A 13,935-nucleotide genomic window follows, 5' to 3' on the forward strand; every position below is an offset into this window, starting at 1 on the left:
AGATGTGTATGAGGGAGAGTCTGAGTGTGTGATTGTCTGTGGGTATGTGTATATGTGAAGAGAGCTAGTGAATGTGAAAGAGCCTATGTATGTATGTGAGGGACAGAAAACCAGTGAGTGTGAGTACCTGTGTGGATGTTCTCTGCCTTACTATAAAAAAACAAAACAAAAAAAAAAATCCCACGGACGGCCACCAGGGGGGAGAGCCCATCATGGGGACAGAATTTTTTTTTTCTTAATTTTCCTCCTCTAAATCCTAGGTGCGTCCTATGGTCAGGTGCGTCTTATAGTGCGAAAAATACGGTAGTTGCAGTGGAGAAGGTACAGAGAAGGGCGATCAAAATGATAAAGGGAATTTAATGGCTCCCCTATGAGGAAAGGCTAAAGAGGTTAGGACAGTTCAGCTTGGAGAAGATATGGCTGAGGAAGGGATATGATAAAGGTCTTTAAAATCATGAGAGGTCTAGAATGGGTAAATGTGAATCGGTTATTTACTCTTTTGGATAATAGAAGGACTGGGGGGGGGGCACTCCACGAAGTTAGCAAGTAGCACATTTGAAACAAATTGGAGAAAATTCTTTTTCACTCACTGCACAGTATGGCCATTTCTTATGTTCTTATGGCCAGGCGGCACCCTCTGATGACATCACAGTGTTACGACCATGGCTGCTATGCAGCCGCCTCACCACCAGAGGTCCCCCATGAGCATGCTCTCCTGGCTGGCCCAGTCCTCCCTCTCTGTCTACTCTATATCCCAGACTTCCCTTTATAACCCTGCCTAGCAGTTCCCTTGGTGCTTCGGCATCGAGCTATTCTGCTCCCTGCTCTAGCCTCTTCCGCCTTCTGTGTGTGGCCTACGGGCCTTCTGTCCGCTGTGTGTGGCCTACGGGCTTTCTGCCTACTGTGTGTGTGTGGCCTACAGGCCTTCAGCCTGTAGTGTGTAGCCTTAGGGCTTTAGCCTTGCATTACTGTGTGTGTGTGGCATTCGGGCTGTTTGCCTTCTCTTGCTGTGTGTGTATGGCCTTCGGGCCTTCAGCCTCGCATTACTGTGTGTGTGTGGTCTTCGGGCCGTCTGGCTTCCCTTGCTGTGTGTGTATGGCCTTCGGGCCTTTGCCTTGTTCTGCTGCCTTTGGGCTTATGTGTTTCATGTTCACTGTTAGTGCTGTCCTGGTTTGTCTGGTCAGTTCTTTGTCAGTCTTGTTTCCCCAGTTCAGTCACTTATACCTCCAGCCATTATCACTCTTACCTGCACGCTTCCTGAATTCATCCTTACCAGCATCCAGTTCAGTTTTCTGTACACCTTTACCTGCATTCACTCTCACACATACCTCCATGCAGTTCCAGTATTCAAGTTCACCCTTACCTACATGCATCTGGTATCAGATATCTCCAGCCAGTGTTAGACTTCATCTGCCTATTCCACCTTCCCACTTGCCCATAGGGTCCACCCATTCCTGCCTGCACCAGCCAGCATCTAGACTCTTCTGCAGCCCTGCCTCTCTCCACCCTGAGACACCCCTGTTAGTGGTGTTCACGACCCCTGACCTGAGCCCATTCGTAACACACAGTCTGGCCCCTATATAAAGCTGTTCCAGACGCCCCTCCAGTGCCTTGGCAATAGGTTGACTCCTCCTGGAGAGTGCTTTGTCTATGTTCATGATTCCTGCATCCTGTTTCCTGTCTCTGCTGTGGTGTTCCTGAGTTCGTCTTCTGTCCTTTGTTTCCTTATAGTCTGGTTTGTCTCCAAATCTTCTTGTCTGTGATCAGTCTTCCTCTCCTCTGTCTTCTGCGTCTCTTCATGTTCTTGTGGTCCGTCATCATCCTCCTCTTCGTCATCTTCCTTGGATTGATCTTCTGGCTTTGACTTTGGACTGGACCCTGACGCTGCTTGACCTCTGCCTGCTGTGGACACAGTCTGTACCTTGTCTTTGATTGAAATCTGCCTGCCTCTGACACCTGCCTCCTCCAGACTCTGCTGCCTGTCATCTGTCCAGATTGTTGCCTGACCCGACTGTGCTGGCCTACCTCATCTACCAAACTTCGGATCTTCATCTCTACAAAGGCCTGCACCTAAATCCAGCTGGTCCCGGCACCCGAGAGCTCAACCTAAGGGCAACGAGGGCTGGTATTGGTGAAGCTCCAGTTGGGCCTCTCCTCCACCATCGGCAAGCAGGTTCCCACCATCTGCTTGCCGATGGTGGGAACCTGCAGGGCTCCTTCCTGCAGGTTGTGCCAATTCTGCCTCGGCCTAAGGGTCCACTTCCACAACATCAAGTCTTCATCATCATTCTCTGGACCAACTCAAAATTTTCCAAAAGGAGCTAAAGTCCCTATTATTAGCTAGTGCAATAGAACCTGTTCCGCTGTCAGAGAGAGGAATGGGGTTCTGCTCAAGATATTTCCTCATTCCAAAACAAATCAGGAGGTCTTTGCCCGAATCTAGGCCTCAGGGATTTAAACATATCTCAAAAGGGAAATAATCTAAATTAATTCCCTAGGCACAATCCTTCCCTATCTAGAGATCAGAAATTGGCTGATGCTTTCACACATATTCCTATCCACAAGTTGCACAGACAGTACCTAAGTTTCTCTCTGGAAGGTCAATATTTCCAGTACAGATTCCTCCCATTCAGTCTAGCAGCAGCCCCCAGAGCTTTTACCAACTGCTTGGCAGTTGTAGCAACCCATCTCAGAAAAAAAACAATGTACTAGTCTTCCCTTACTTAGATGATTTGTTAATATTGAGCACATTCTACAGAGAATCTGAGCACATGTCTTTTGTTCTCTAAACACTGCAGTTCCTAGAGCTTATGATGAATTTCATGAAGTCTCACTTGATCCCAACTGATCAACCAAAGTTTATAGGAGCGTACCTGAATACAGAAGGAGGAAAGCCTTCCTTCCAGTCCATAGAAGGAACACCTTGATAACACTAATTCACATTTTGTGCAACTAGCAGTTGGTTACTGCCAGGTTCTTCCTGAAAATGTTAGGCTACATGGCAGCTACAGTGTATGTTACAACTTCTGCACCTCTACATATTTATTTATTTTATTTAAAAATCGTTTGTATACCACTTTTACAAAAATAATATTTGATCAAAATGGTTCACAACTAAACAAACATAATTTAAAAACAATAAAAGTAATTTCCTTTGCTCATTTTCCTTGGATTCTCTTGTTTACGATGCCCCATTCGGCCAGAAAACAGCGGGCGAAGGAGAGAACCATCCCTGGGGAGCCCCCCGAGACGCCGAAAACTGGCCCTATGGACGCCCACGTCCTAAGAGGTATTTTACCTTCGGGGAGCGAGCCGCAGGCGATTGGAACCGAAATGGAGGAAACGTGTTCCCCGCCGGACTCAGAAACCACCTTGTCCCTGATGGTGAGGGAGGCTCCGAGAAATCCGGCGTCGCTGCGTGATCCAGAGAGAGACCCGGTAGACCCCCAGGCCGAAGTAGCCGGAGGATCTGCTCGGACAGGGAGTCTTGATCTGGAAGTAACCTGCAATGAAGTACACCTTGAGGGGTTTGGCGCGGATATCGGCATTCCAGACAGAGGCCTAGAGAGTCCGAGTACGCCGGAAATTTCATCAACTCCACGACAGATAAGTCTAAAAATTCCTCCTTTTTCACTACCAAAACCTGATATGATATTGTTGGAAACAATTTGGGAGGCTATGGAAAAGCTTGGAAATTTGGTTATTTCAACAGTACAGGATCATGAGACTCGTGTTAAAATGTTAGAGAACATGGTTAAAGTCTTGCATCAATATCATTTGGAAAAAACACCGTTATTAGAATCCATTAAGGTTAAAAATGACCTAATGGTTAGAGACAATCTGGCGCTGTTAAGTAAAATCGAAAATTTGGAGAATTCTTTAAAAAACAAAAACCTGCGCCTAGTAAATTTCCCAAAAGTTCCACATATTCTGCCTAGAGATATGTTCAACAGATATCTTCAAGATATATTAAAAGTGAGACAAGAACAGATGCCACCAGTAGTTCGTATGTTCTATATTACAGCGAAAGAAACAAGAAAAAGTGAAATCGATAGAATATCTGAGAGGGATAAGATGGAATCCTCGGGAGCAATAGGAGGAGAAAAAGAAATAGGAATTGGGCTTAACCTCACTGATTTTTTGGAAACTTCTGATCAGGCTCAGGCTGAGCCAGCGACATTGATAGTAACATTTGCTATGGAAATGGACAAAGAATGGTTATTGAAACTATTCTTTAAAAATCGTTCTGAAAAATTTATGGGAAAGCAAATTAGAATGTTCCCTGACGTTTCTAAAACCACCCAAAAGAAACGAAGGCAATTCCTGATATTAAGACCTCAAGTGTTACAAATAGAAGCAACATTTATGTTAAAATTTCCGTGCAAGTGTTATGTTAAATTTAAAGAAAAATCTTATTTGTTTTACAATCCCTCACAATTAACACAGTTCCTGAGTGATAAAATAGTAGTGAGTTCATGATGGAGAAACCTTAGTACTCGGTAGCTATTGCCTTATTGTGCCTGAGAATGTGTCCCTCATAAACAAAATTGTTTACCTCTAAATAGCTAGTTTGCAATTTAGATTTTCCTCCTTTAATTGTTGTTGATATGATGAGCAAAGGACATTCTTGGAGTCTGTAGTGGACTTAAAAATGTATACTATCTTTTTCTTTTAATTTCCTGAGAATTATGAGATATAAGTTGTTATATTGGTTGTATACATAAATAATATGTCGATATGATTTCTTGATGTTAATTTTGAAAACTGAATAAAGAGATAATAAAAAAAACCCAAAAAACAATAAAAGTAAAATAAATAAAAATAACCATCAACAAAATAATAACAATTATCAACTTAAAGGACATTAACATAAGTGCCTTAATAAACCGCAATCAAAAAGTTAGGTAAACCAAGGGAGGGGAGGGGAAAAGGAGGGACAAAGGAAAATACTAGCAGTATAAGGTGACAGTATGGATCAGTGAGGATAGTGAGCTTATTGTCTTGTTAGATGTTGAAAAGCTTGCTGAAATAGATGGGTTTTTAATGCTTTCTTAAATTCTTTGATATGTGTTATGAGACAGAGTGAATCAGGTAAGGAATTCCAAAGGAAAGGAGCTGCCACTGAAAATGCTCTTTTACGAGTAAACTCAAGTCTAGCAATTTTTTTCTGATGGTAGATCTAACAAAGTTTTTGATGAGGATCTTAAATGTCTTGCTGGTTTGTATATTCTTAAATGTGTACAAAGCCATGTAGAAGCCGGATTGTGAATAAGAGAATGAATAATGGATAAAATTTTATAGAGTACTCTAAATTTTACTGGAAGCCAATGAAGGGAATATAGGATAGGTGTGATATGATTTCTGCGGGAAGAACCAGTAAGAACACAAGCAGCTGCGTTTTGGACTAATTGTAATGAATGAATTGTAGTATCCGATAATCCTAGGTAGAGTGCGTTGCAATAGTCCAACCCTGAAAAAATCAGGGCTTGCAAAATGGTAAGGAAATCTCGAGTAAACAATAATGGACGTAGTCTTTTTAAAAGTTGAAGTTTAAAGAAAGATTTTTTGTAAGAGCAGATATATGGTTTTTCATCGATAAATCGGAGTTTATTGATATTCCTAGACTAGAAGCCTGGTTTTGAATTGGAATATAAATTCCGTTGAAAGTAAAATGAGAAGGAGGATCTATAGTAGATTTGGAAATAGAAGTAACATAGACCAGTTCCATTTTGGCTGGATTTAGTTTTAGAGAGGGTGGATGACCAAGAGATGTTATAGGAAACTAAAAACGGAATATCGTCTGCATAAATTTTGAACTGAATGTTCAGTGCTGAAAGAATATGGCAGACAGGGAGTAAATAGATATTAAAAAGAATTGGAAATAAAGCTGATCCCTGCGGCACCCCAGAGGAAATAGTATAATGATCTGAGAAATGATTATTGATATTGATTTGTTGTGTTTATTAGAAAGAAAAGAAGAAAACCATTTCAAAACTATTGCTGAAATACCAATTGACTGTAAACCAGAAATTTAGATCTGGTGATCTATAGTATCAAACGCTGCTGATATGTCCAAAAAACCCAATATGAAATCAATATTAGAATCAAACCCATGGTAAAGCGTATCAAACGAAGATAACAAAAGGGTCTCGGTAGAATACCCTTTCGAAAACCATGCTGACAAGTGTGCAAGATGTCATTATCTGTTAGAAAGTCAGAAAGTTGATGCAAGACTACCAATTCAATCACACAATCCCTTCGTCCTCCCCATACAGTTGAAGCCAGCTTGTGAAGTGACTGAGGGGATTCACACATGCTCAGAATGATTATTCTGGTCTTTCTGAGTTCTGAGAGAGCAAGTTCCATCATGGCACCGTCTCGGATGATATCACTCACATGTGTGGCCGTTTTGTTCTGTTGTCAACAGAGAACACCTGTTACAGGTAAACAACATTGCTTTTTCTGTTAGCAGCCCTGAGAGTTTCTCCTTTATATCACTTGTTATTAACATAACATTCGGAGCTTGGGAGAACTCCCATTTCCTTCCCTACAGCACACCACACCCCCTGCAATATTCCAAGCTGGCTCCTCCACAAGCTCTATTGCGTGAGAGAGAGAGAAAGAGAGAGAGAGAGAGAGTGAGTGGTGGGGGGAGAGAAGCAAGGGCAGCTGGGTGCACAGTACCCGGAAGCAAACTCTGAATTTGCAGAGAAAAGGACTTTAATGTAAAGCTTATCTTTTCCTTTTGAGGTCACACGGTGCTATCTTTCAGAACTGTTTGTCTTCCAGTAATATTCAGCCTCACCAACTGTCTTTGCTGGGCTGACCTATATCTTCAGTAATATTATGATGTGCAAGGCAGCTCCATGTCATAAAGGAGAGGCTGAGCTGGTCTCTGTGCCTCAGTCCTAATCCCAGCTCTGTCACTGACTCTCTGCATATGACTCTCGTTGAGTCACTTTATCTCCCTGTGCCTCAGTCCTAATCCCAGCTTTGCTGCTGATTCTTTATGGGACCCTGAAGAAATCATTGTATTTCCTCAGTTTTGATCCCAGTAAAGAACGCCATTACTTAATACTGCTACCATTGATTACACTGAGGACGCCTGTATATTCAAGATGCCCTCACATTTGATTGTTTGAAAAGGTTGCTTTTAGTCACAGCCCCAGTTTCCTGAGGCAGCTCAGCAATAAATCCTGCAGCAAGAGTTTAGATATTCTGCATGCAGCAACTATGTGGTATATTTGCATGAATTTTCATACAATTTACATTGTTTATGCAGGACCTGTTTGGATCCCTTCTAAGGACAGTGGCCTAGGATAGCAGTTAGGTAATGCAGTGCAGAAAGCAGAGTTGCTTACCTGTAATAGGTGTTCTCCCAGGACAGCAGGATGATAGTCCTCACATATGTGTGACATCATCAGATGGAGCCCTATCACGGAACACTTTTGTCAAAGTTTCTAGAACTTTGACTGGCACACTGAGCATGCCCAGCATGCCACTAACCCTGCATCCAGCAGGGGTCCTCCTTCAGTCTCGTTTGCAGCAAAATGTAAGAGCAAAAAATAAAATAATGAAACGTAAGCGAACTCAACTCTGCGGGGTGGCGGGTGGGTTTCGTGAAGACTAACATCTTGCTGTCCTGGGAAAACACCTGTTACAAGTAAGCAACTCTGCTTTCTCCCAGGACAAGCAAGATGGTAGTCCTCACATATGGGTGAATAGCAAGCTACAGGGTGCCCGAATAGAGTGAACCAAAAGCACCCAAAGGTAGGTAGGAAGTTGGGTGTTTAAACTGAAAACAAATTACACAGGACAGACTGGCCAAAGACGGAATCTTGCCTGCCAGCCTTGTCGAGACAATAATGAGCTGCGAAGGTATGGAGAGAACTCCATGTGGCAGCTCTACAGATATCAGCAATAGGTATGGAACGGAGGTATGCCACTGACGTTGCCATGGCTCTGACCGAATGCGCGTTCATGTGTCCCTTTAGCGGAAGGCTTGCTTGTTGGTAGCAGAAGGTAATACAGTCCGCCAACCAGGTGGACAGGGTCTGCTTGCCCACTGGAACTCCCAGCTTGGTTTTATCAAAGAAGACAAAAAGTTGGGTGGACCTCCTATGGGCTGTAGTGCGGTCCACATAAAAGGACCACACTACAGCCCATAGGACACGTTTACAGTTCAAGGAATGCAGTGCCCGCTCACCTGGGTGTGAGTGAGTCTTTGGAAAAAAGATAGGAAATATTATGGACTAATTCAAGTGGAAATCAGAAACTACCTTTGGCAGAAATTTAGGGTGAGTCTGGAGTACCACACGATCATGGAGAAACCTGGTGTAAGGTGGGTATGTTACCAGTACCTGTAGCTCACTGACTCTGCGAGCCGATGTTATAGCAACTAAAAAGATTACTTTCCAAGTGAGGTGTCTGAGCTTGCAGGAGTATAGGAGCTCGAACGGAGGTTGCATGAGCAGTGCTAGCACAACATTGAGGTCCCATGCCGCAATTGGGGGCCACAGTGGAGGCTTCAGCTGGAGTAAGCCTCTCATAAAGCGCCCTACCAGGGGTTGCGCCGAAATCGGGCATCTCCTACATCTTTGTGGTAAGTGGCTATGGCACTTAGATGAACTCGGATGGAGGAGGTTTGTAGGCCAGACTCCGAGAAGTGCCAGAGGTAGTCCAGGAACCTTGTTGGGGGCAGGAAAAGGGATCTAGTTTCTTTGTCATGCACCACAAGGAGAATCTTTTCCACTTGGAACGATAACATTTCCTAGTAGAAGGCTTCCGAGAAGCTACGAGGACCTGGGACACATCATTAGAAAGGTCAAGTGATTGCAGAAGCAACCTTTCAACATCCATGCCATCAGCGACAGGGAGTGGGGGTTCGGATGACGCACAGTCCATTGTTCTGCGTTATTAAGAGTTGGATCCGTGCCCAGGCGAATTGGTTGCTGGACTGAGAGGTCGTGTAGGATGGGAAATCAAACATGTTGTGGCCAGTATGGGGCTATGAGAATCATTGTGCCCCGGTCTTGTCATAACTTCACGAGAGTCTAGCTGATGAATAGAATTGGAGGGTATGCGTATAGAAGACCCGTTGTTCAGGAGTGGGCGAAGGCATCCCTTGGAGATGTCTTGTGGCTGCGGTGAAGAGAGTAGAATTGGTCTACTTTGCAGTTGTGAATTGACACAAAGAGGTCTATGTGTGGGTGGCCCCACTGGTGGAAAATCGTGTTCGCTACAGTGGGATCTAGGGACCATTTGTGGGGATGAAAGGTCTGGCTGAGATTGTCCACCATCACATTGTCCACGTCTGTCAGGTAGGTTGCTCTCAGTAGCATGGAATGGGAGAGAGCCCAGGCCCAGATCTGCACTGCCTCCTGGCATAGCAGGTAAGAGCCTGTGCCTCCTTGTTTGTTGAGGTACCACATCGCTACCTGGTTGTCTGTTTGAATTAGGATTACCTTGTTGGATAGGCAATCCTAAATTTGCGAATAGGGCATACTGTATTGCCCTGAGCGCCAGAAAATGTATCTGGCGCTTTGCTTCCGCTGTGGTCCAGGTTCCCTGGGTTTATAGGTTGTTGACATGGGCTCCCCAACCCAGGTTGGAGGCATCTGTGGTTAATGTAATCTGAGGCTCTGGAGGTTGAAAAGGTAGTCCTATCTGAAGACTGGACTCCTGTATCCACCAAGCTAGTGAGAGTCGAAGCTAGCTGGTGACGTAGACAATGTGGGACAAAGGTTAGTGTGATTGAGACCACTGGGATTTTAAAGTCCATTGTGTTACTCTCATGGCTAGTCGAGCCATTGGGGTAACGTGAACTGTAGAAGCCATGTGACCTAGAAAGGTTAGCAGATGACGAGCTGTAGTAGTGCGGCGAGTGTGTACTGCTTTGCTAAGGTTGACAACATGCGTGCTCAGGCCTTTGGGAGGAACACTCTGGCTTGAATGGTGTTTAGATCTGCTCCAATGAACGAGAGGGTGCGTGACGGTGTCAGATGCGATTTGGGATCGTTTAGGAGAAATCCCAAGGACTGAAGCAGTTGTATGGTAAGGCGGAGGGACTGAAGTACTACCTTCTTGGATGGACCCCTGAGCAGTCAGTTGTCTAGTTACAAAGAGACGTGGATACTGCATTGCCTTAGGTAAGCTGCTACTACTGCCAGGCAATTCGTGAATACTCAGGGTGCTGACGCTAGGCCAAACGGAAGTTCTCGGTATTGAAAATGCTTGTGACCTACTATGAATCTGAGATATTTTCGATGAGGAGGGGATATGGCTATATGGGCATATGCCTCCTGAAGATCTAGAGAGCAGAGTCAATCTCCTCTTTGTATGAGAGGGAGCATGGTGCCCAAGGTACCATGCTCCATGTTTGTTTAGGGTGCGAAGGTCCAGTATAGGATGTATGCCGCCTGATTTTTTCGGAATCAGAAAATATCGAGAGTAGAACCCTTTTCCTCGCTGCAGTCTTGGAACTGGTTGCATGGCATTGGACTGCAGGAGGATGGAGAGTTCTGCCTCGAGGAGTGGAGTGTGGTCTGTTAGATTGCACGCTGGATGCGGTGGAGAATCCGGTAGTAGTGTAAGGAAATTTAGATGGTAACTGTGGGTTACTATGGAAAGGACCCTGCAGTCGGTAGTTATTGTGTGCCATTTGTTGGCAAATTGGCACAGTCGGCCTCCCACAGGAAAGATAGTTGGATGGGGAGGTTGACTGCTGCTTTCTAGAAGGGAATTAAAACCCTGATGCAGGTCCTGTCTGAGGAACTGGTTGGGTTTTGGGGGGTCTAAGCTGACAAGGCTGACCTCTTTGAGAGGGTCTGGACGGTCGAGTGCAAGATGGAGGAGGGTAATACCTACATGGTTTATAGGATAGCCTCCTAGGTTCTCATCTAAATGGCCTCTTGGCAGTAGACGAGAAGTCCGAGGGAACAGTGGATAGTTGGTGCAAGGTCTCATGGTGATCTTTGAGTTGCGCCACTGCCTCCTGAATTTTCTCGACAAACAAATTGTCCCCTGTGCATGGAAGATCTGCCAATCTGTCCTGGACTTCTTGGTGTAAGTCAGAAGATTTGAGCCATGCCCAGCGTCTGGCGCTTATTCCCGCCGCTGACACTCTGGAGGCAGTCTTGAAAATGTCATACACTGCCCTGACCTCGTGCTTCCCAGCATCAAGCCCTTTCAGGAGGATGGAAGTCAGTCCCTCCTGAAATTCTTCTGGCAGGGTCTCGGAGAAGTCTTGGACTTGTTTCCAGAGATTCCTTGAGTATTGCGTCATGTATGGCTGGTAGGCTGCTATATGTGTCATAAGCATAGATCCCTGGAACACTCTTCAGCCAATGGCATCCAGGGACTTTTGCTCTTTGCCAGGAGGGGCAGAAGAATGGAGCCAGGACCTCTTAGCCTTCTTGTGGGCGGATTCAACCACCACAGAGTGGTGGGGTAGCTGGCTTTTTTGAAAACCTGAAGCTGACTGAACCAGTTTTCCTGTTAACTGGTGGTACTGTACCAGGGTGTTCCCAGGTACGGTGTAACAGGTCGAGCAGAACTTCATGGACTGGAACTGCCATTACCTCCTTGGGGACATCCACGAATTGAAGCACCTCCAGCATTTTATGCCTGGCATCCTCCTCCATTTGCAGTTTAAAAGGGATGGTTTCAGACATTTCTTTTATAAAGTTATCAAATATGAGGTCTTCTGGAGGGGATCGGCAGCGTTCTTCTGGGGGGGGTGAAGGCTCTGACAGAAGGTCCTCAGAGTCTTGAGAGTCAGAAGAATCATCACCCCATGGGTCGTATGGTGGATCTCCTCCAACCTGCGGGCCTTCACATGGAGGCAAAGTTCCAAATCCAGAAGGATCTGGAGGTGGCACTGATGGAAAAGATGGAGGCACCGAGACAGGGGGAGGCGGCACTGAGGATGGCGGTGGCACCGATGGTATCAGTGTTTTCGATGGTCGTCGGGGTAGAAGTACACCTGATGGTCCTGGAATCGGCTCCGGCATCGGAAGAGGCTCTTCCTTGTCCAAAGACAAAGAAATCAGGATCAGTGCCGGTGGAGGAATCGATGGTCTCGGAGGTGCCGCTGGTCTGGAAGGAACAGGCACCGATGGAAGTGCACCGATCAGGGTGTCCAATCATTCGAGGAGTGGAGCCAGCATAATAGGCACCGGATCAGGTGTCGGCATGGGGTCGGCGCTGGTGGTGATTGGAATCCTCGAAGTGCCTGAAGGACTGCCTCTTGGACCATCCGGTGCCATCCGGTCCAATTCCTCCCAGAAGGCTGGTGTTGGCAACACAGCGGCCGGGGTTGGAGGCTGAATAGGCATTGCCGGAGGGTCTACAGGAATTTGTGGAGTCTCGGCTCCCAGCACCGTTGTAGGTGGGGAATGCCTTGATGTCCCGGGTCCAGAGGAGGATGGGGACTCCTCTCCCCAGGACTTCTTGGACAGCGGCTCAGTCGATGTCGATGGCTTGTTGGTGCCGGTATCGGATGAAGGCTCACGTTGGTGTCGATGACGGTGCATTTCTTGATGTTCGGCCCGGTCCTTCTCTGACCCCGAAAATGCTGGTGACGGCCGGTCACCGGTGTCTCGATGCTGTTGAGACATCAATGGAGATGGAGTCGATGAAGAAGACGTCTTTTGACTCGGTGCACTCTTGGCCGGAGTAGAGACGAGCGCTTAGATGCGAGCAGGTGTTCCTTTAGGGGTCATTTGGGCACAACCAGTGCACCATTGGACGTCGTGGGAAGGCCCCAAGCATAAGATGCAGAAGTCATGAGGGTCCATAATGGACATAGTCCTCGGACACTCAGGGTACTTCTGAAAACCGGTCGCCATTTCAAGAAAAAGGGGGCGGCGCGCGGTCAGTGGTCGTCGGGTACCAATGGAAGCACCGCTGGGAACCGACCGCAAAGAACGTGGTAAAAACATACCGGCGTTATCGGAGGACGGCAGTTGATGGGGGACCCCGGGACGTGGAAAAATTTTTGAAAAATATGAGAAAAAGTTCCATGAGGAAAAAGTTGTGAGAAATTCTCACAGAGCTCCTAAGAACCGCGAGGCAAATGCTGCGTGGAAAAAAAGAGACTGCAGGGGGACCCCTGCTGGATGCAGGGTTAGTGGCATATTGGGCATGTTCAGTGTGCCAGTCAAAGTTCTAGAAACTTTAACAAAAGTGTTCCGTGATAGGGCGCCATCCGATGATGTCACCCATATGTGAGGACTACCATCCTGCTTGTCCTGGGAGAATACAGGAATACACCATCTCTGCCACAGCACCTCCACTAGAGGCTGCTACAATGGTTGTTCACTGGTTCCATATTAGCAAGATATGTCTATGTGCATTTTTTAGTTTGGAGCTGAGGATGAAACACCTTTTTCCAGGGGTGGTTCTACCAAGAGGCAGGGTGAGGTGACTGCTTCAGGTGGCAAAAAAAACCCCAAAGCACTCCTCCCATAGCCACCTCTCTCTGCATTTAGGCCCATCAGCTTGATTGCCTGTACAGTTTGAGCAACGTTCCCGTGGGGTTCCCACCCGCCATGGGCGGAAGAAGAAAACCACAGAGGCGCAGCTTGATGGTTGTATCCATCCCCCAAGGAGGAAACCGTAGTGGCGTGGCATGATGGACATGCCTGCAGGGTTTCCAGCCCCCGTGGGTGGAAGTGTTGCGTCCGTCGGTCCACGACAGCTTTGCCCCATTTGCCTCACCTTATTCAAGGCTCCTCCCGCTTACCTGGGCAAGATGGCTACCGCCGCGTCTACAAGCCGACCTCTCTGGCGTCCCCGGAACAGCTATGGTGCAGCCTCCTGCCATCGCTCCTCCCAGGTACCTACTAGGGTGCGTGCGCGCGCAACCCACGTCCTTGTACCACCCTTGGCGTGAACCTCAAGGGCGTTCTCTCATGCTGACGTCACGCCATCTGG

General features: G+C 46.5%; 1 protein-coding gene across 1 annotated transcript in view; it reads right to left on the bottom strand.

Moving 5' to 3' along the window:
* Positions 1–13,935, bottom strand: part of FOXO3 (forkhead box O3) — a 256,259-nt gene that overhangs the window by 32,578 nt on the left and 209,746 nt on the right. The gene's annotated exons all lie outside the window — the stretch shown is intronic.

This window comes from Rhinatrema bivittatum, chromosome 3 (assembly GCF_901001135.1).
Source record: "Rhinatrema bivittatum chromosome 3, aRhiBiv1.1, whole genome shotgun sequence".
NCBI classification, from domain to species: domain Eukaryota; kingdom Metazoa; phylum Chordata; class Amphibia; order Gymnophiona; family Rhinatrematidae; genus Rhinatrema; species Rhinatrema bivittatum.